The 24,606-nt window shown below is 37.7% G+C and overlaps 1 long non-coding RNA gene across 6 annotated transcripts in view; it reads left to right on the top strand.

Annotated features, from left to right (window-relative positions):
• LOC147908200 (uncharacterized) overlaps positions 1 to 24,606 on the top strand; it is a 160,809-nt gene that overhangs the window by 120,715 nt on the left and 15,488 nt on the right. For 5 of the 6 annotated variants that reach the window (XR_015546521.1, XR_015546522.1, XR_015546519.1 and 2 more), the window contains exon 3: positions 1,066 to 1,101. This is a non-coding gene — a long non-coding RNA (uncharacterized LOC147908200). Of the gene's footprint in view, positions 1 to 1,065; positions 1,102 to 16,498; positions 24,190 to 24,606 lie in introns of those variants that run through there. The other variant, XR_015546523.1, reaches the window with a different exon arrangement.

The following is a 24,606-nucleotide window of genomic DNA, read 5'->3' as shown; positions in this document are numbered from 1 at the left end:
TAAAGATTTGGGGGATGGGTTTTATGCATAAAACATGAAACAAAATTTGGCGGATCCAAGAAATAAAATATTATTAAATTGTAATAAAATTGTTTATTATGTAGAAAAAAAACTATTTAAGAGGCTAATACGATCAAGCTTGAAATTTTTATAAAAATAAAATTGTAATAGTTTTACTATATTAATAAATATATATAATATTATAATTAATTTTATCAATAAAATTAGCTATTCATTGGCAAGAAAACGTACAAAAACTGGTAAAAGATACATAGAAAGATTTAAAAGTTTAACTTCCTTGTATCCATAAGTATCGATCAACAGAATGCCTTCATTAATAGTTATTTTTTTTATTATTGAACTTAAAAATTACGTTCGTTTATAAATTAATAATGTATAATATTTAAAAATTTCTTTTAAAACAAATCCTAATTGAAGCTTAATATTCGTTAAGAAAATGATTTTTTTAAATCACTGATACATATATGATAGATCTTAAAGAGTTAAACTATATATCACTGTACTTTATATATTAGTCACAATAACATACTTTAATTAATTTGTGAGCAATTTTTTTATTGATTTTTAATATAAAAATATCGCACAGATTATTATACTAAGCACGAAGTTAAAGCAGCTAATTTTATTATGATCAAGCGTAAAACATTTTTTATATTTTGGATTCTTTGGATTTCTTTCTTTTTTTTTTTTATCATTAGAGGCGGATTATATTCCATCTAATTCTTTGATATGACGTCGCGTGCAGGTGGTATGTTTCGCGAAATCGTGTCGTGTTGAATTGTTTTTACTTGTTGGATTATTTCCCGGTGCTCTATCTCCGTTGGATCTAAGTTTTGTAAAACGTAACATTGAATTTGTCACGACTATTGCGCCCTTGTTTAAGCCTTAAGAGAGGTTAAACATAGCAATTGTTCCTATATTTTATGATCTATTTGCATGAAAAAAAATTAAGAAAAGCGTTCGCCTTTTGTAATGTGATGAGAGATATATTCACGAAGGTATTATTAAATTTTTAATTTCATAAATATTTTTTATCTGTTTCAGAACGAGCTTCCAGTTCTATGCTGGCGAATTTATTTGGTGAGTCTATCGCACTTGTAAAATTCTAAATATGGTATTGATACAAATTTAATTTATACTGCGCAAGATTCTGTATAAAACTGCTTTATACTTATAACTTGATGCATCATTATTATTAAATTGATCGCAAATTTTAATAATAGAAAAATGCAAAGAAAATATTTTTATTTCTAAAATGCCTACAATTGAATATACGCATGAATAATCTTGCTTCACATTCGCGAAGAAAAAATTGTTGTAAATATAAAAGTCTAAAATCTAGTAGAGCTATATATAAAAGCTATATATAAAAGTGATATTTATATCAATTTTATGTATAGAATTAATGTAATTTAGTTCCCTGGTAGAAATTTGTGTAGTTTGACTGAGCACCCACATCAGTTATTATTTCTAGTACTATTGATTTCTCTTTATAATACAAAAATACTTACGTAGCAAGTGAGCAAAATTAGTTAAAGCAATTTTACTAGGCAATATATGGGTCAATTCTTTACAAGAGAATTTTTATCAATAACTAAAAAAGTAATTGTCCATTTTTCGATCAGTTAATAGCAGTGCTCATATTCATGCGTAACATTTGTAATACGTACATGTCTCGTACCGAATATACGATACTTATTTTTATGCGTTGTATGTAAAATTGTATAATTAAATATGAAAGTTGTAAACGCGTACAAAAATGTAGAGAAAAAAATTCGAAGAATTTAAACAGTTTACAGCATGTACTGTCATAAAGATTTCGAAAGATGAGATTAGAAGTGACGAATGAGCAACAGTTACACAGAAATGAAATATATGCGAGTCTAGTGAAGAGAATTTTATAATATAATTACTTATATTTATTTTCTTTACGTTAATATAATATAAATTTTATTGCGTAGAATAATTTAGATTATATGGGTGACACAAATGAAGAAAGGTCGCATAAAAGTACCTATAAATCGGAGCCTAATAAAGACGTACCATTCTGGTATACATATACAGTTTCTGATTATATATTCCTGTATTATTTCTATCACTGTTTCCTCCAATCGTGCAAGAAGCAATTATTATTCGCATATATAATTTATATTACAATTTTTTATCTATTTATCTATTCATTGTTCTCTTACTACTTAATAACTGTATTCAGATTTTACACTTCTTTATTGTGCAACTGTGAGAAAAGCGTCACCTCTTGATTGGTATTCTGAACAGTTTTACTGTTCAATTTACTAGACAAAAATCATTACAACCGCCCAATAATCAATCACAAACTGCATTAAATTTCCAATTGTTACGTTCACAACCATCGTGCATTTTTAGCGGGATATAATTGAATACTTATTTATAATTTCAAATATATTCGTTTTTCCGGAAAATACCGCACATTTCTGCGCTGCATCGACAGCAACTCCTTGCTTCTCGCGGAGCAAGGACTTCGCGCCGAAATTTCCTCCCGATCGTGAAAAGCCGACATAGAAGGGGGACGATCCTGTAGTTGGCAGGATGTAAACTCGGACGTGTAACACACCCGAGGTGGTCGTTGGGACGTGCACGATTACTTACTCCGCGCCGGCGAATTAACGACGAATCACCGATGGGAAAACCGGTTGCCGGTCGAACGAACGGCACGCAGCCTAACGACTTCTCTCCTCGACTTCAACGAGCATTCCACCGGCACGAGTTCGCCCCGCGACGCGAATTAATGGAAACACGCCGCGGCATGCCGCGCGCGCGCGCGCGTATGCGCTGATAAAGCGGAACGCGCATCCTCCTCTCCCACTTCCTTGTCCCGCTGTCGTCGTGTTAAGTGACCCGTTCGTATCAAGCGACCCGCGCAACCGAATTTTTCCCCTTTTGAAAAAAATCGATCTCTTCCTCACGCCAAAACATAGGAAGTGCGCGCACTCGAATCGCAAAAGTCAGAGATCTGAGATAAATTATACAATCAGGAGTAATCATGTGAAACATGATTAAATTGCCGCTCCAGGATCAGTATTTAAGTAATGTAATTACTATAATGGATCATTTTAATATACATATAAATGCAAAAATAGAACATTTGCGCACGTAGAATTACTTAACATTGAAAGAGAACTGTTTGGTATTTTGTGGCTATAATTGCAACGTGAAATAAATATGATTACCTAGGTATTTTATTTTTTTATAGTCATTATTGCTATACTGTTAGTATAATAATATGATTATATTATATAGTTCTGTATATCAAAAAGAATTTATGGTTGTCCTCGAAAACGTATGAAACATAAAATTATATACAATTAAGGCACATATACATTTTTTGTATATGGAACTATAAGTATAACTTATTACTATAACATTATGGTAATAATAACTATAAAGATGAAGTCGAATTATAATATTCTACTGCCATTATAGTCACAAATACTAAAACTTCTCTGTCAGTGTAAAAATAAAGAAATAAACAATCGAAAAGGACTAAGTCCTTTCTGACGATTTTAAATGACAGTCGAAAAAAGGACATCTTAATTCAATATTTGTTTATTTTAAGTGCATCGATATAAATATTGAATGCTTGAGCTTTTATAGATATTTTCATTAGCGTAATGACATCGCGTGTACCAGTTAATCTCGCTGTATTTCATCGACAGTGAATTTCCGGTCGAATTAACTGTTATATGAGCTTCATGTTGAAAGGGAACATGTGTTTCCACGTGTTATTTATGCATTCCCGCAGGTCGATACGCGCAGTCCAGTTTGCCCGGAAAAACTGCCGGCTGTAATATATTCGGAAATGAATTCATTCCGGCCGGTATAAAATGTTCAGGTGAATTAATAGAACGCTCCGTCACGAGCGATTATTACGCGCTGATGGAACCGACGAACTGGTCCCTCCTTGCGCAGCCCGCCGATCGCGATGTGTTTCAGTGCGTTTGAAATTAAGCGATTCCGCATTCACGCATGAGCGCCGATCGCTGTGCATCGAGTTCGATTCCGCGCGGTTATTACGCTTAGACAAGACGAAACGCGAGGGAGCACGGTGTAATCGATCGTAACTGTCCTTTTTTTTTTTGCAGCTGAATATTCCTTCCTGAATCGAGTGGCCTTTCAGCATTCATGAACACTCGACGCGAGAGCTTTGTACATTCATTAATGAAATAAACTAACGCCTTTCCACGTAATGCATACGCACATTAACCCGTTATACCAATAATTTCGTATTAGAATAACCGATTCCCTGGCTTCAAAGTAACAGGAAACAAATCGCGTACATGTTCAAACGCAAATACATTTGAACTTTACGGTAATTGAGAGTCCTCCGACGTGCCAATTAGTTGATAAAGAATAATTTGTATATCAAGGTGCCAAGATAAGATTGCAAAATGCACGAGGAAGTACGTTTGAGAATCTGATTGTACAAATAATAATCATAAATTGTAGAGCCACGCGAACGACTGTCTGCTTTAGAAACCATCGCGTTTTGCTCGATCGCGGTTTTATTTGAGAATTTCTCTGTGATTTAAGGTAAAAATCAAGTCTCGTCCTAAAGTGATGAGGGTTAATTGGGTTTAGCTTATCAGATCCAAGTCAGGGACTTATTTACAGCCGATATTTCGCGAGTGGGTCGCTCGCGTATGTTCGTGACAATGTAGCAAATTAGGTTGCCCCGTCTCGGCTTTTATAACTCAACGACTCTCTCTCCGACAGGCATTCCAATGGCACGAGTTTGCTTTGCAGCGCAAATTAATGGAAACAAGCCGCGGCATGCCTGGTACGCGGCATGATGCGCTGACAAACCGGAACGTTTGCCGATCCGCTTCGTTCTTCCCGCACCATGCCGTCTTCCGACGATTCCGGCGTGTTTGGATTAACCGATTTCATGTACACGCGTGTGGAAAAGTGTAAAGGGATAGAGACGTGGCACCTAATGTCGCGTTAACATTTGTAACGCGACTCTCTTTTGCCGCGAACGCCAGGAATGTTTAAGTATCCACGGTATTTCTGAAACGATTTTCTCGTAACACTCGACATTTCTTAATTATCTTAATGTCTCTTGGGTGAAAAAACGTGGCTAGGGAAATATTTTTTAAAGTTTATTTTCTAAATTCTTATCATATCATTTGTTTCAATTATTTTTCACGCACAAACAATTCTAAAAAATTAAATTTTCAAAATCACAAAATAAAAACATTAAAAACTTTTCATCTTTAAATCGTTCCTTGTATATAAATATAATAATATTTCTCCAAACAATAACAGTTATAAGAATAACGGTTTAAGCTTGGATTATTATATTTTGTAGGTTTATTTTTAAAAAATTAATTTATTTGGTTTTTACGGAAAAAATTTATATTTACTATCTATTATTTATCCCTATTAATTATTATTTATGTCATAAATATACAAAGAAATGGAAAGATACGTGACGCAAAAATAGCAAACATGATCAAGAAAAACATATGTAGATGCGCTAGAATTGAAGATTTCATGTGGAAATTTGGAAAAATTATATTTATATGCGACAAGGACTTTAATGCCCGTATCGAATTAGAGATTTAGATTGAGAAATTAATTCAATCAATCAAAGCGAAATTTACTAAACTTAATATTAGTTTTTATTCTTCTGATTGATTAAATTCAATCTCAATCTCAATCTCTAGTTTGATGCGGGTATTACATTGATATCTTTGCTAACTGTAAGAATTTAAAAGAAGCGGATTTTTTTGTAATATTATCTACATGTATGCCACAAATTTCTTTTGAAAAAATATATGTTTATATTATTCATATTATTCATTGGAATTTATGTTAATTTTTTTTTACATGCATTTTTAAATAGCTGCGTCTTTTTCTATTTGTGTTTAATTGAAACAACACTTACTGAATAATAATTAACACAACATCAATTGTATTGACGCTTTCGACTGGTTGTCGCAATCGCTTTTGCGATTTTAAATTGAGTTTGTAATCGCATTATAGACCTCGTATTATAAAACGAGATTCATGTGGTGACGATTGGGATCAAATCTGGAATCCTCTGATTATAATCCATCACATTGTTTTCATCCTTATAACTAATTACGATAATGACGAATGTAGAATAATTTATGTTTCTTAATTTGTTCCATAAAAATCTAAAATTAAGAAATACCACACACAATTCGCAACGTTCTTATTTAATAATTACTTATAAATTTACTAAAATTGTTGAATACACTCGTAAAAAGAAAAAAAAGAAAGAAATAATTTTTCTCCCGTTTTTAAATTGTATCATTGCAAATACATTACACAGAGTACAATCCCAGCGAGATCTCGAAAAACAAGGTTTTTTACATTCTATTCGGCTCTGAAATCAAAGCCGCTCATCTGTCGTTATCGCGATGGCGGTTAATTCATTGAATTGAATGAGAATTCGTCGCCTGTGGATGATTACAGCAGCCGTGATTGCCTCGTCGGCGCGGCGGTTTGTTCGGTGTAAATGCCGTTTCTCGAATCAAGTTTAAAAATTTACTTTCCCCGTGCGATGGCAGTGACATCGTCGCAGTCCTGTAAAGAGTTAACTTTACCTCAAATTGCCTAATGACTTCACTTCTCGGCTTCGATGAGCATTCCAATGGCACGAGTTCACCCGGCGACAGGATAAATGGAAACACGACGGCACGCCGTATGCACTGATAAACCGGAACATCCGTTCAATGCACCGTTCTATTCACATGACTGCCTCAGCACATTCTGCACACATCAAACGATTTAATCCCAACGCTCGAACGAGTTGACGTTAAAAAACAAAGAGTCGCGCTTCTCACAAATTTGCATGTTTAATTTTTTTTTTTTTTTTTTTTTAAATTATTCATCTATTATGACGATTTATTCACAATTTTAACATAAGTTGGAGTTAATTAATCGAGGCACATTTTGTGTGTCACGATGTTATAAATAGGAAGTAATATATTATCGACATTTTATAAAAATTTAATTTTTTATTTTCTATGCAAATAAGTAATTCTATAAGAAATCGACACAAGTTTCAAAGTTCATTCTACGCGTTATCAAGTTATCGAAAATTTTTGTTCTTAAAATCCCTTTCTTTTGCCAATTTTTTTAAGAAGGATGCTGCGGTATTCCCTAACGAAGCGAATTCCAATTTTACCGAGGTAAAAATACAGGCGGACTGCACAAAGTCCGTCACTTCGTGCAAAGTGACGTAAAAAAATTTTTCTTTGCGTGCTCCACGCGTTATGTCGACTTAATTCGCGCGTAGGGGGCCTTTAAGCGCTGTCGAAAAGCGTTTCCAGACCGTGAAACGGCGCCTCGCCGAGCGTTTTTCGCGACTCAAATCGGTAAGATTGTAGTTCCTGACAAAACGCGAGGTACTCCCGACGTCATCCTGGACAGGCTAACGACTTCTCCGCTTGACTTTAATGGACATTCCACGGCACGATTTTACTCGGCGATTTGAATTAATGGAAACACGCTGGCATCCCATTTGCACTGATAAAGCGGAACGTCCTCGCAGATCTCCCCTTTCGCTCTCCCTCTCGCTCCTTCTCTCTCCTTCCTCCATCTCGTTCTCTCGCCACGTGCGGTGGTTCTCTATCATCTTCAGTCGATTCCAAGCGCGTTTTACATCGCGCCACCGATGTCAACGTATTAAGCGATTGCTGCGGTGAGCTTCAACGTAAGCTCAAGCTCGCGCGAGCGAGCTGGCGTGCATATATTTAATCGCGCGGATATGGTCGCGCGCGAGCGCCCAAAGCGTATCCGCCGCGAATTCAGTTAAAGCGCGAAAATCGACGTGTTATTACAGCCGGGAAACAAACAATCATCGGTATAAAGTCCTGTGTAACGGTCTCAGATCGCTTAAGGTCGTAGTCATCACCTTCCGAAGACGTCTCGAGGAAGAGCGTGAATTAAGTTATTTGTCCCCACCAACGATTATTTTTTATGTACATCTAAATATTTGGAAGAAGTTGTTTTCGAAGTTGATTTATTTTTATAATCTTATAATTACCGACGCGCCTATAAACAGATTTCAGATGTATGTTCAATTTAATTTTTTCGGTAACATATATATATTTTTTTTAGAAAATTATGAATTAATTACTAACATTATAGTAATAATAATTATAATTATGAAGAAACATGTAACTATAGTTACAAATGTCAAACATTTTTCTCTCAGCATGCTTAATAATTGATTACATGTGAATTTTTACAATTTCCGGTTCAGTCTTGAAATACAATTTTGGACTGAAGTACGTATTAGGTCATTTAAGAAGTAATCCGCGGTTTTTTGTTCAATTTTTGAATGAAAAAACCGCGGATACTTTTTAAATGGCCCAATATTATTGTAAGTTATAATTATAGCTATAAATACCAAACACTTTTCTGTCAATGCATGCATTTCTAACAATGCACTCACACACACACACTGTTTACATAGACATCTCCGCATATATATTTAAAAGAAGACAAAAGTACCTATAGGAGGTGTCAGAATTATAGCGTTACGCCGACTAGGATGTGCGCGACATTATTTATAATACGCAGCCGGCAGATCGAGAATGGTAATTCGCGATATCCGGAATGCAGACGTGTCGAGCCGCTCAAGAGTCGTTCCGATAACGATCGTCATGACGATTAATCTGGTACCCGTAGAAATCGCCAGGGGTGACGTGGCGACAAGGGCGGGCATAGTTCCGTCGGCATTAAATTATTTCTGACGTAAATTAACCGATGGGGAGAGAGAGAGAGGGGGGGAGGGGGAGGGGAGGGCAGATAAAGCAACGAGCGCGCCTGCGTGCGGGCGAAAACGCAACGAGACAGAAGCGAGGAGGAAGTGCGAGACATCGGGAGTGAAGAAGCTGAAGCGAGATGGACAGCGTGCGGTAATCCGACTCACGGTATTGTTTCACCGACGGAAGTCGCTCTTTTTATTATGAGACACTTCCGGCGCCGTGCGGGAACACGTCGACGTTCCTGTTTACAAAATACGCACCACGTAAATGCACGCTTCCATGAACTCTCCGTGTTCTCGATGATTTTCAGATCGGCACACAATTTTTTTTTTTTTGTTTTTGTTTTGTTCAGCCTTTTATTTTACCTAGCGATAAACTTCAAGAGATAATTACTACGTCTCATTTTTGGCGCGTAATTCCAAGCCCGAGCGGCTATACGTTATCGTTCGCGTGATATAATTAGAGATAGAATCCAGAAATTGTTAAGAAATCCGTGAGGTTGTAGAATATCGTATTAAATTTGAGACACATCTTGCATAACATACGTTTACGTCAGCAGCAATATCTCATCAGACGATATAAAATGCTAATCGTTCCGGGACGAATGGTGTGTCTTATAATGGGGTTGCTCAAGAAATGATCTTTCGATTTACGTACGATTGGAAATATAGCGGAGAGCACGCAACATCGTCGTCTTCCGCGTGGCAGCATCGTCGTTCCCCGTAATTAAGGTGAACACGTTAATTCTTACAGCTGAGGCAAAAAAAAAAACGGAATGATAGAAGCGAAGGAAGAAAATCGACACGCCACGCCGCACCGTGTCGCGAAGCATGCACGAGTACGTTTCTGTCGCTTCGTTGGCCTAATTGCGCCCCACGAATTCCGGTAATTATCATAATTGCCCGGCGGCCCCGTCACGCCCGAATCGAGACTCGGTACGCTTTATAGGCACGGTCGTTTCGCGATGCAGTCGCACAGCCGGTGGATCTCCGTTCCTCGTTTTGTCCTCTCGACGGTGCGTTCGTCGCGCCGGTTTCGTGCTTCTTTTGCGCCCAGTAATTACCGAAATGAGAACATAATCGTCCCCTGATCGGTTCGCGTTGCCGGGGACGCGCAAAAACTGATATTTGAGTACTGTGTCGCATCGATGATATGAATCAGGACTTGCGCATTTCCTTAAAACTACGCACTTGTCACGATAAGATTATTAACGCGTAACAAGAGGATGACTCGATCGGAGAAAAGTAAAGTATAAATCTGTTGAAGTAATTTAAAGGACTGATTTATTGATTACTTCAATTTTTTTTATCGTAAATATTGATCGAATTAAAATAGTGATCAATGGCTACGTTCAGCAGAAAAACAGCTTTGCAACTATTGTAAGATTTGTACGGTTGCCAGCGGATTATTATTCCATCATAGATTTTATTTTCGAACTTGTTGCTAAGCAATCATAATTCTTTTCAACGTATTAAAAATTGTCATTTAGCAGAAGTCAGTTTAGCTAAATATATACATTATATAACATGTTATTATGTAATGACGAATATCAAAATTTTTTTCTCTCGGTGGTACTTAATTATTTTCTGTCTGGCGCGATTTGTATAATTTAACTCGACACTCTTGCCAGCCAGATGATAACGTGTATCCTCAGACAGACGAAGTACGAGATTGACATTTGACCCGGGAACGAAAACGCTCAGGCAAACGTGTTGGAATTAATTACTCGAGAGCGAGCGCTATTTGTACAGCAGAGAATCAAACGATTGATCAAACGTTGCTACGGAATCGATCAATCTATAATCTGTACACACGTTTCACCGGGAGTTATAAATTTACACCGGCTATTAAAGGGATCTACCGAACCTTATCGTTCATTTATAACTGTCTGCTAACGTCTCATTAACCTCCCGCTTCCCGGAACAAAATGCGAAGGAGATAGAGTCACTGATCTCGAAATATCCGCGAAAGCTAAACAGGGTGAGGGGAGGAGAGGCAGGAAGATGAAGTAGAAATAGGGGAAGTAGTGGACGGACAACATAGATTCGTTCTGGTTGAGAAATCCGAAATGCTTTCGCGTAAGCACAGAGCAACCGGACGTCGCAATAATTAATTAGCGACAACAAAAAAAGACCCAAGATTGCTCCGAGGAAGAAAAAATACCGGTCGAATCTCCTGAAAGATATCTTATAAGTATTTCAATAATATCTCAGGAAACAAACAGATTAAACGATCACAATAGAAGTAGATTAAAGCATGACGTTGCACGGAAAGCACGATTTTTCTGGAAAATTCTAAAAATTTAGCTAGATATGAATCTGGAAATAATTTTGTTAGATTATTCATATAATTCTATAGAACACTCAAGCATGACGAGCAATGTATTGCAACCAAATTTTGACATTCTAGCAAGTTGAATGTCTTTACATAATTATTTTGATGATCCATTTAAATTATTCTCAGTGATACTTTTACAGCTTCCATTCTTGGACGTGGTTTATGGATTGTCTCCGTATCTTCATACATGGCTAAGTGCCAATGTTTCGTAAACATTGCAGTTCACTTTATTTGAGTGAGAAACATCTGATCAATACGATTTTGAATTATTTAGATTTAAATTATTTTTAGATCTCTGTATCCAGCTAAATATTCAAGTACTTCAGAAAAATTCTTCTCGCCATGTGTAATGCACTCGGGATACATGAATATGTGCAGCTCATTTTTACACATCCTTTTTTTTTTTTAATACAAACCGTGATCGATGATACCTTATTCTCACCAAAGCAAAGCGTCAGCTTGCCAACGTTAATTATCCCGGAAATTAATTACCGGCGACAAATGCACCCGCGATATTGTGCCGGTGCCCTCGGAAACACGTCCGACGCGACACGCCGGACACACCACATATCGAGCTGCTTTTCCGCAAAGACACATTATAAGTTTTTTCTCCGGGGTTAATTTCGCCGGCGATAGCGAAATCCTTTCCTTTCCTCCCCTCCTCCGCGTGTTCTCTCGCTCTCACCCTCATCTCCGCGTCCTGCTTCGGCTTTTATTCCAGCACTCTCGTCCCACCCTCGGTCAGCACGAACTAAGAGCGGCTAAGAGTCGGTAGGAGCGTCTCTATGGTTAATTAAACGCATAGATCACCCCCTCTCTCGCAATCTCCGCCAGCTCTCCCTCGTTCACTCTCCGGCCACCCGCGCCAGACTTCTTCTCTTTCTTCGGCAACCCCCACGAACACGCGCACACTTATTTCGCGTTATAAGCACGCGTGTGCACGCTTCTTTGTAACTACGGTACCGTAAAGAAATTCCCCAACGAATTTTTCACGTACACGGTTGCTGGATATACGATTATTTGCGAGTTACGTTTACATGTTGGTTGATTCGAGAGAAGATACTTTTATTATTCAAAAGTCGTAACTTCGATGATACGTCTCTTGAGAAAAATTTTTATGTGTTTCTCATATGAAATTTAATTTTGGTGGTTATCGAAAAGAGATTGCACAGAATTAGTTACGAGCTTTTTATCATTATAATTGTAATTGTTATTCGATTAAAATTGTAACTCCTGACACTAAATCTCGAATAGCGTTTCGTGGGGCGATTTGTTTGGCAAACTGCATCGTGAAGAAAGCACGTTTACGCTTGGGGCTCTCTTTTTACGTGATTTCACGAAAGAGATCGCACACTATGAACTTCCTTCTCCACGCCCACGTAAACGAAGAAGAAGAGGGAAAGTCCTGCGGTGTATATACCGGTTCCTTAAGAAGGCGTAACCTCGGCCTCAAACTACCGTCCACGCTCATTATCGTTTATGCCGATATCTCAGTCGTCGATTCGTCGCCTCTTCGGCTGGATCGATCGATCGAACACCCCTCGTTACTTACTGATCGTATAAGTATGGCGTGCTTTACACACACATATATATATATGCATATACATACTTCTCCGCTTATCGCACTTCAAAGTGGAATAGAGTCGATTGAATGCTCAATATTCTGACGAGCAAATCGCTAAAATCATTTTCAAGAAAATTTCGTATTATATATGAGATTACAATAATTTGGATGCAATTCTTAGCATGTGATATTTGAAAGAAACTGACTTGAAATTTAAGGATAAATAGCCCACTTCAATTGGGAGTACATAGGATATCATAAAACGAAAGATGATAAACAAGATATTACAATTAAATTAGATTTTTAGATAGTCATTGTAATAAAAATTCACGCATCTTTTCTTAGAATTCATTCAGCAAAGATCGAGTTAGTTAACGGAAAAAAGTAACCATCTTTCTAAACTTATCTCGTGTATATTCAAATTTTTATAAAAGCTAGATTTTACTTTAATGTACCAACTTTTCCTTAAATGTAATGTTATTGTGATAATTTTCGATTTTCATAAAGAAAAATACATAAAAATTGTAGAAATAAAAAGATTCCCAGACAAAAAAGTCAAAGTTGCTACTACTTTCGACAGATATTTTTTTTTTTTTAATTAAAATAATATTCAAATTGTTGCTAGAATAATACTTACTAGAAGTCGAATAATGCTGGGAATAAGAGTCGGTCGGTTACGTTCCTATGTCGAAGGGGTGCCAGCGGCAATGGTGTTGGTAGCGATAGACACATATATACATAGAAGAAAACCCGAAGGAAACGAAGGAGAGGAAAAGAAGGTAGCGGCGAAGGAGGGTTGCTGGCAGAGCGGAGGATATTCTTATGAATCGATGAAAGACCGCGAGCATGCGCGCCGGAATCTTAATAACTCATGCGATACCATCCCCTGGCAACCCGCCCGCCCGCCCACTCCCGCTGTCCTGTTATCCAACCACCCCTACGTTATCAAGCATCCCCGTCCGCCCTTCTTGCCCGCGGCAGAATATGCCGTCGTAACATGCAGGGGTGGCGTAAACACGAGAGCCGAGCATTCTTTTCGTACTTTCGCGAATATTTCGTCACCGACCGCGGAAACGTATCTTTCTCGCTCTAGTCTTCATCACACGCAGACGTTGTCAGACCAGAGAGATCTTCGAGTATTTCCTGAGATGACATTTGAAGAGGCATCTTGCCCAGGAAAGAGCTTTTATCACGAAGATAGATGCATGAAGAATGACGAATAAAGAGTACGCTATTCAATTCATTACATTCAATTTGAGTTTTTTTTTTTAATAATTTTTGTAGGTCCTTACTGCTCCTACTCAATGTGTCATCAATTTAACTAACATAATATAATTAAACAATTTAACTCAAAAAAATATATTACATTTAGTTTAAATTTGGTTTATTATTTTACTGATATGTACATTGTTTATTTTGAAATTGACCACACAAATGGATTGATTTACATTTTGGCATACATGAAAGTTAAAAATTAACAAATGTTGACTCAAGGAATTGAGTTACTATTGTTTCTTTGATATCTAACAGAACTTTTAAACTTCGCATTAAATTAATGGATCCACTCTTTCGAGAAGGTGTCATTGTCATTGCAATTAAATAATAAAATATGATTAAAATTTAATATTTCTATCTGAAAATTATAATGAGATTGTAATTCAATCTTAATTATAGTTGTAATTTATCTTTATACACGCTGAAGATTGTTAAGTACGATATGGCCCATGGAGGTACGCAAAGAGGAGAAGGGACAGAAAGGCATGAGTGGAATGGGAAAATAGAGCACGTATCATGTAATTACTCGGAATGGATTTCGGATTGGAATTGTTCAGAGTTTTCCTAGATTTCTATTATGTTTTCTAAGGAAAACGGAACAATTCTGGTCGAAATTTATTCTAAACAATTTCATAATATGTGCCCGTAGAGGAGAAAAGAGAGCACTTATTCCTAAATTTTATCAAAGAGGAACAATTAAGTCATGAAAATTTTTACAACGAAAAGTTAAAGCCCATGTAGGGGATAATGCATGACATTCCGTAACGACGCGTTGTTTCCTAGCGTGATGCGTTCCGTGCAATAAGTATTTTAACAAGTTGTGTGAAGATACTAATTTTTGCCTCTTCCCAGCTGGAATTCAAAAAATAAATAAATTCTTTTATTCACTATTCTGTTATCGATTGCGCAATCAAGTTAATTACGTAAAATTATGTAATGCTAATAGCAAGAATGTTGTTAAAATTGGTATACACTCTATGAATAGTAATTCCTTAATTAACTTGACTTGTGCAATCTATAACAAAATTGTGAATAAAAGAATTTTTTTTTTAGACAAGTTTCTTCTCTCAGATAAAGGAACTGGCAATATAGTTTCTTGTGATACTCGGGATGTACATATACGGAGTAAAGGAAGAGAATCTCGCGCTCGCGTCGCTCGGAGGAGACACGCCGGGCACCTCGCGCTCGTATATCCAACGGCTGGCGGCGCGAGGGGGGCGAGGGGGGCGAGGGGAGCACGCGAACAAATTAGCCCTCTATCTGAAACAACTTCTCGGAATAGCCGTTACTCACACGGACGAGGATCGGGTCCATATTGCCGAGCCGAAACGAAACGGCCGAGAGTGCGCCGTACGAGGAGTCGAAAGCTGGCAGGAGGCCGGAGGTAGGTAGAGGAGCGAAGGAGGTGAAGGCGAACGCGCCGTAGAAGGAAATAAAAAGAGTACCTGGCCGCGTACGAGGCATTTCGAATTTCCAACTTGAGATCCGTTGGTGAGGGTCGCGGGGGCGGCGGGTCCCTGTATCTGGTCAATCCGTGGATAAGCGGGTCGTTCGAACAGTGTTGAACAGGAGTGAATATTTATACGTACAAGTCCTGCCTTCGCACCTTTCTGCCGTTGTCGTCGTCGTCGTCGTCGTCGCCTTGCCTCGCGTTTCCACCTTCGGACCTCGCTAGCGGTATCTTCTTGATTACCCGGTCCTAATTAATTCCTCAGGCTTTATCTTTATTTTTTGCCATACCATGTAGCCGCCAACCACGCGGCGACTGGACAGACCGATCGTTTCTTCGAGCTAAGGTGGGAAGAGGGATGACGGTCGCGAATCGGTATGGGGAGGGCCTGTAGAGTCATGGGATATGGTCATCGACTCCATCAGGAACGTCCTGAAGTCGCGATGGGCCACTGCCATTATTTTACGAGCGATAATGATTCTCACTGTGTGAGAAGCATTGCACGTTAATATGATCATTTATCGAAAATTCCTTTAGCCTTTTATGATGAGCATAGTTATTGTGTCAATCTGCATAGCCTGCATAAAATGCTTTACGTAATGAACTATTATAACAAATTTCTGAAATCAATATAACTTTCTAAATTTTTACGCTGAGAAAAATTGTTGCAATTACTACCATTATTTAACTACAATTTATAATCATTTTGGCGCCAATTATATCAATTCTTGATAGAATTATAAATATAATTATTATTATTAACATTATATGGTATAACAAAAATCCTAACTGTAATTATTTTATAGTAATTACATTTACAACAGTTTTCTCTTTGTATAAAGATTTAGAAAAGTCTTGAAAAACTCGAATTTGCTCTAAACATTAACGACACTGTCAAAATGAACTAGTAAAGAAAAATTAGGAGTATCCATCGACTTTAATTTCGATTGTAATTTTATCTTCAAAAAGATAAAGCATCGAATTGTTAGACATTTCAATTAAGAAGTACGAAATTGCGGCCGGATTTTTCTTAATAATCCAAACACGCTCCTTCATTTTTTCCTTCAGCCTCGTAGGCGTTGTTGGTGACGTCATAAAGAGAGGTAGGTCACGGGCAAGCCTTCAACTTCAGCAAGCAGCCTCGTCCGAACTACGTTATAGAACTCGAGTCGAACATGCACGTGTCATTCTGCGAGAGCGTCACACATGCACGTGAATCCTTCCCGGCGATAATAGTTATTCTACTAACAGAAGTAATTTACGAAGTAACAAGTGCGTTTCATCAACCAACTGATCAATTGGCACTGAAGGTTCTCCAATCAACCATTAATGGATAATGTATGGTCAATTTTCTTCGAACGCGATAAATGCAATATTTGCACCGGATAATAACTATTTTTATTTCGATCGAGATTAGCTCTCCTGCAATCGATCGAATGCATAACGACTGAATCATGTCTTGCAGCGATCAGATCGGATTCATTTCGTAAGTCATAAATCTTCTCGGTAAAATTTGCCGATACTTATTACGAAGTATGAAATAACGTCTGAAATATCTCCCGGCAAAGAAGTAGTCTTTAGCGGTTAACGAGGACGTTAATATTGACGGGACGATCTTCTTGATGAGCGTGGTAACGAGATATCGCCGCGCGTCTCTACGCCGGGACGTATAACGTATCACTTTTAAGCGCCGGAAATGAGTTATTAGCGGCCGCGCGCGGCGTGTACTCAATTGTCCTGATTTGGAAACCTCTGATCCGGCCCTCTTCCCAACAGACGAATTTAAGTCAGTGCGTTTCCGTGCCGCTGATCATTACTATCAGCAGCCTAGAACCATCATGCTCGCATCGAATCACCGGTGCACCGACGAGACCATCTTTGCTGCAAAATTATTTCTTGCGTAATCGATTATCCGAAATTCCTTGTTGTCAGGTGTATTACAAGCTGTCATGTGGAATAATAATTTTGTAAGACCACAAAAAGGGATCGTTAAGATCGATGATTAAGAAAGTAATTAAGGATTTCGATTTTGTTATTTACGAGTATTTATGTTGTGATTATTTTTTGAGATAGTTCTAAAGGCATGTCTACTAAATATATAAATGCTCTTTATACACATTATTATACACATCATTATTTATTGTTTCATAATTTAAAAAAGAATTTTTGCATTTATCTTTATCTAAAGAATGTATAAAACATTATCAAATCTTATTTATAATTGCAAATCATTAAAGAGAGGAAATAAAAATCGAGATATAATATTGAAATGTCAGGAACGTCCCATGCGAGTAATTACATTTAAAAAAAAAAAATCACGCGAGTAATGCACGTTGAATTTAGCGCGGCTGTAATTTAGTAATATTCACACATATCAATACATATATTTTACGCGTTCCACGATTATTTCATCGTCGAAATCTTGAAGCGGCCGTGCGGTCTTCGAATTTACCGAGGCACTCGGCCCTTAATTATCATAACGAGCGCGTAAATTATCCGTCAACCTGCCCTGCGGCGGCGCTTTAAATTAGATTTTAATTAATTTACACGGTTACGATCGCGCGCTTTTATCAGATTCAGGCGATACGACGCACTTGAAATTCCGAGGACGAGAGCACTTTACGGCGCCCTAACGAAGCCACCTGCCTAGCAGCTCTGTCCACTCTGTTAATTTTAATCGGGTGAGACGCTTTCTCGCAAATTAGAAAGGGACAGAAAGAAAGAGAGAAAGAGGAAGAAACCAAGAGAAGATTCGTGGGATGGAAAGGCGAGAAAAGAGTTGCCGCGCTCGTAAAAGACCTTCGTATCGAAATGTCGTCGCACTGGCGGAGTCGCTTGGGAACGCCGAGCACGATCAAATGAATCAACAGAGACAATTAATAGCCCGGCAACGGCCTTGGAAGAGCGTCGGGACGCCACCACCCCCGCCGGCGAGTGGTGCGAACAACAGATCTATCTATATGTTCTGAGCACACAATCGAAGGGTGTCGGAAACGCGAGGGTCGACTTCTTAATCGACGCAATTTAATCTGCATACGATATAATGCATCGACTTTATGTACTACGAATAATATATTCAAATGTGTGAGCCTGAAAAAAATTTGAATTCCACAAATAAAGATTTAACATTAAAGGATTATTAAAATTTTATAAAATATTAAAATTTGTTATAGTAATTTATTATTAAAAGAATAATGTATAATTTTATTCATGTGTACGTTTTTGAAAGAAATAGTATATATAACTTGAAGAATCAAGGACAGTTGGCATAATCGTGGCTTCCAGAGGAGCGCCAACTTGTACTACCAGTCTATAGATAACAAATCTACCTGTTTGTGACTGCCTGGTAAATACATCGCCAGCTCGTAGTTGGATTTTCTATTAACGTTTTCATCGATGAAATCACTTTTCGCCTAGTAGCTTATGATGACAAAATCGATACTTTTTAATCGGTAACATCAAGTTATATATATTATACATTGTAACAAAATTTCTTTTTCACTTCAGCAAATCTCTTAGTTCACATCGTCCCCACTTCTATCGACACCCGCACCCCTTTATGCCTATTTATTTTCATTTTCTCACTTTTTTTAAATCACTTAACTTTAAATAATTTTGCTCCTGCACTGCACGTGCTCGTTTCTCGAAGTTCGATAGACAACTAAAGTTCATATCGGACTATTCGATTCTACAGGTTGACTCTCTGCAGATTCGACTCTAACCATCGATCCATAATGCATCGTCTACATACACGAAGTAAGAAGTAAGAATAAGAAATTGACCAATCACAGTTGATTCTTTTCACATTCGATTGTGATTGGTCAATTTTTTACGCTTACTTCTTGTATCGCTCTCTCCATGTATCGACACAATAGATCAATTACAATGAGTCAGTCTTAGCAAATCGATCTATCTAGAGAATTTTGACCACGTATACATATTTCTATTAATTTCAAAATACATTATTATTGTACTTTGTTATTTTTGTTTTCGATCTAGCCTACAAGATGTCATTACTTATGACATGCTTGAGTGCGAGTAAAGTTGAACTCATTGTGAATAGGAAAGTTCTAGTAAATAAACAAATCTTTAACTTCAGAAACTTATTCGTTGCAATAACTTGAAAATCACGTTTTACAAGTTATGTTATTTTTTAAGTATAAAAAAAAAACAATTTTTTTTATTTTTTAGAACTTTCCTACTCACAATCAGTCTCAACCTGTGATCTCTACTTGCTCTAAAACTTAACGTTAGTGATATCATTGTCAAAACTTATCGTGAAAAGAGCACTCGATACACAAATTTGCAAATCCGTGAACGTCGACGGGCCATGGAAGGGAAAATCTCTGCTCATTTAACCACCCCAGGGGTTCAACCCTTCCGACGTTTCCACCCTCCGACAATATTTAATGCATGTTTTAAGCGTAATTAAATGGCAGAGGGTTTACCGTCTGCGACCACGGCCGCCCTCCCACGCAAATTATCGCATTTAACTCCCTCCTCGTCAACCATCTCCCTCCTCCTTCGCCCCGATCTCTCATCGGCTGTCCGCCGCCACAGCGACGGTATTCCAGGGCGGCTTCACTAGAGTCATAATGTACTTTTCATTAGCTCCGCACCCCTTTCGCGGCGCACATTCAACCCTGGAATATTCATTGCCTCTCACAACCCTTTCCTTCAGAAAGTTCCGCACGCGCACTTTGTAACTCCCACGAAACACTCAACAGGTTTTAATTACCATCGACGCTTCATCAACAAATCGGTTACAAATGAATCGGCCAACTATAAAATGTAATTTTTTTTAAATTGGCGAAAGTGCTCCGCGATAGCATACATAAATTAAGATCCCAAATAATTAGGATATCTGTGATTGAAAATCAAAAATTTTTATTTCTAAGTTTTGAAGTTACATTCTTTTATTCTTTTTTTTTTCAGTTTACAATTAAAATATCAGATTCTTTGATGATTAACACGTTGACTGCCGTGATGGTCATTCTTAGCTGGTATTTTTTAGTGGCACCATAATGATCAATGATGACTAACGCGACCAAAATTGTTTTAGTTTTGTAAAAAATAAATATCATTTAATATATGTTAGAATTTTAAATAACATAGCTACATAACAATATAAATAGTAAAAAGTACACTAGTCAATATAATACTCACGAAGATTATACGATCTTTAGCATCGAAACACTACTGTTTCTCTGGATTTTATTTATTATACGGATCTTATTTAGTATATTTATTATACATGATATTTTATTATCATACATATATACTTATGACAATAAAAATTTTACTGCGATAATGTATATAAAATACGATGAAACATACAAAACTTGCAAGCAACGTGTTAATCTTTAAGTAAAAAATATCACTTTTAATACACATGAAAATTTAATTCAAGAAAATTCTAGTTTGCTTATTGAATAAATTCCTAAAATTATTGTTAGCGAATAATCTATGTACGATAGCGTGATCGCCCTGTGACATGTCTATAAAGCATATATTCCTTTTTAATTTCCTTAATCTTTGAGAAATATATGTAGAGTGATTTCACCACTAATACAATATTGAGTCATTCCAAAAAAAGAGAATTGTCATTGTTATTTTAGTGAACATGAGTATTCATAAGCTAAAGATTTTTTTTTAAAGCGACTCTAGAGTGCGCTACTAGTTCTATTTCGCACTAATTTAGAGGAAACACCTACAAGAAAGTTTCATGGAACTCCCAATAGATGGCTTCTCTCAAGAGAAATTTGATATTCGTCTATATAAAATGGAAATATTTAAACTGATTTCATGCACTTTTCGTCACATCGTGGCAACAGTCATTCTTTTTGTTACAACTGCATTTTACGGTTTAAGTGATATTTTACTCGTCAAGTTTTGGAGAGTACTTGGACTCGATCAAGAATCTGTTTGGTATTTATTGCATTCTTTAATTTCGCGGGACAATGCGCTGACATCACCTCGTTGCTGCATCACCCTCCGCTTTTCTATAGGCTCACCCTTCTGGTCCTCGCAGAGTTCCAAAGTAAAGAATAACCCTTGCTTTGCATCTCACCTGTTGCTCGCCGACCCTCGACACCCCCGGTGTTGGCGCTTCAGCGGGGGTGGCTAATTAAAGAGTCAGACGGCTGCTGGTTTCGCGGCAGCTTAATACCCGGCACCTTCCACCCTTCGGCTTCTCAATCCCTCTCCTCGGTTTCTCTTTCCTTGTGGGGATGAAACACAGACCGCGACATCCGTTCCCCTCCCCTCCTCCCTCCCCTTTTTCCCGGTCCTCGTTTCTCTCAGTTTCACGGGTTCGGAATTAATTAGCAACTTCGGTTAAACAGGGGACGGACGGCGCCGCGGCGACTCATTTAAGGGATGTTTATTTTAACTTCAGTTTCCTATAGCGCGGTCTTCTCTCTTATCCGAGCTGTGGTCCCGGAGGCTGGTGACTTTTTTATTACTTAATTAACTTCCTACCCCAGCCTTCTTTTCTCCGGCGTCACCGCTTCTCCAGCCACTACACGACCGTCGTTCTTCCCGCAAAACCCTTCGCACCATTCTCTGTCATTGCCCTCTGTTTCCCTTAACATCGTCCTTTATGCAATATAATCCCCTTTAACCCGCTTAGAATCTTTTCGAGAAGAGATTTATCTACGCATTGCATTAACACTAACTAATTAATAAATAAAAAGTTAATAATAAAATGGAGATTAATAAATTTTCTTTTTTTAAGACAAAATCCGTTTGAACAACGAAAAATAAACTTTTATATGTATACGTGGATTTGTTTATTCCAACAGAATTTGATAATAGTGATGATAAATTATTTACTGTTTTTCAAATATTGTATTTAGGTCTGCTTGCGTTGCTCAAAAATTTTTGTGCTTAGAACGAGATAAATTCGATCGTTGAAGAGACAGAAAAAGAAAGAGAGAGTACAAGAAATGCAAATAACAGATTCTTGCAAACTAAACAGTACAGAGACATCGGTGCGACGGTGGCATTTCTAAGCATTCTCTCATAAGAAGAATGACGACATGGCAAATTGTAAACAATGCATCCGCCCAAGACCGCCTCAACAATGGGGAGTAAACCTTCTTCTTCGTGTCAAAGTAAGCTTCGTTTTTTTTTATTAGAACCCGAGTGTTTTATTAGAATCCGAATCTTTTATGAAGAATTTGTCGTAATAATATTTAATAGTTTCTTGTCTGTTTCCTGTTCCGAAGGTCTTCGACTGTTAGCTATTATAACTATTGAAATTTTAGGTATTCATACAAATGAAATTTAGCTTATACCACATATTTTTACACTATTCCAACTATTTTATTTTCCGTGTAAATTATATATCAATATTTTCAATAATTATCAATAATTATATTCAAATTTCTACAAAGGATAGGTCGATCTTTTTAGAATTCTTTAAGAGATGAGCGCAACGAAACTTAATTTTATCTCACGCACGAAGCATATCTCGTGTATAATTAAAAGTGTAATCAAATTGTTCTACAGCGTTAATTAAAGATCTCGCATACTCGGGGAAACAAATTAAACATCGATCACGATCGCGCAACCGCTCGTCGGAACCGATTTTTGGGGAGTCGCATATGCCCGCTTCTCGACAGACGCCTCTATCTCTCTTTCCTCCTCTATCAGTGTTGTTTCTTCTCCTTCGGTGCAATTCGACCGCAATTATTTCCTCGTTATTTTTCACCGTACGAGCGACTCGCGACCCGCTGCCTAATTATCGCCGTGAAGATAATCATCCATGGACCAACCGCCTTCCTTGGCCGTCGCCATTGCCGCGCCGCCGGGCGGCCGCCTCGTTCTCGAGAAAAGGGAGCCCCCGAGAGAACCCTGTAATTATAATACCAGCGTCGAATGCGAGTCCCGAGCACGATGACGATAGCGAGAGCGAGAGGCAGAGAGGACGCGAATCGTTTCTCGCGAAATTGCTCACGGCTCTCCGCATTTCTGCACGTGAAACCCTTGCAACGCGTGGCCATGCCAGTCGAAGCTGACGCGCACGGGAACGCTCGCTTGCGTGCTGCGGCACTGAGGACACAGCAAATTAGGTGTTAGAGAGCCGCGAATTTACGAGGTGACTTTTTTAGGTGCCCGCGAAGTCCTACTGCGTAGCAGGCTTCAAATCTTATCTACCAATGGCACCGTCTCACTTTTGTTGAATACGTATTTCTGTAGCGTGTTCTCGGAATATAATTAAGGGATAACGAGGGTTACGAGATTTCGGGGAAAAAAAAATAGATTTAGCGTCTCGTTAGTTGAATAATCACAAGATTTGTTTCACTGACTAGGTTTCTTTACTTTCAATGACCTTTATATTGTTCTAATTGTATTCAAGATAATTGTATTCAAGATAATAATAAATGTTATTCCATTGTATAAAATATATTTATATTCGATTCATAATGATCTATTTTTGAAGAAAATGAAGAACAGACGTGAGAGATAAAAGAAAAAACGTAGCCTTGTTTTACGTTGAGGAAAAAATAAATATCTTGTTATAGAGCAGCAACCATAAATCAATTAATTCGGATAAACGTTGATGTATTAAAATCGTTTAAGCGGAGCACGATTAATGAAAGGTTTATCAGCAGGCTTTTAACTTTCATGATACTGGGAAGCTCATCTAATTAATTTCACCCGTAGAAAGAAATCCCCTCTGATAGGGGTTGACTACACAATTAAAAAAAAAAACGACAAGTAGGAAGGTGACGAGAAGGAAAAAGAATGAATAAGAGGTAGAAAATAGGAAGAGAGAGGGGATCAGGATTATTTCGTTATGTCTCGCGGCAAGTCGGGTCGTCCGGCAATTAGCTGTCCTATAATTATCTCCCTCGGCCTTATTAGCTCATTTCACTCAAAGCACTGTTTACGTTGTTTAGGGGACAAAGTAATATCCGGTAACAAAGTAAAATATTTTTTATCGTCCCTTTTATCTTACTGATGTTTTAACAGATCAAATAAATAAAAATGTTTAATCATAGGCTATTTAATAAATGAATATGAATATTAATGTATTAAGTCCGCGAAAAAAATTGTAGAGATGTAGGTCGTCCCGCGTTGTTCTCGTCTCGCCCTTTTAAACGAGTTCTCACTCGACTTCACACATCTTTAAGATTTTCCGGCTCTCCCCCTGTTCTTCAGTGTTAAGA

This window comes from Acromyrmex echinatior, chromosome 10 (genome assembly GCF_024713525.1).
Source record: "Acromyrmex echinatior isolate Ae372 chromosome 10, ASM2471352v2, whole genome shotgun sequence".
Lineage (NCBI taxonomy): Eukaryota > Metazoa > Arthropoda > Insecta > Hymenoptera > Formicidae > Acromyrmex > Acromyrmex echinatior.
This window is presented reverse-complemented; position numbering and strand designations above follow the sequence as displayed.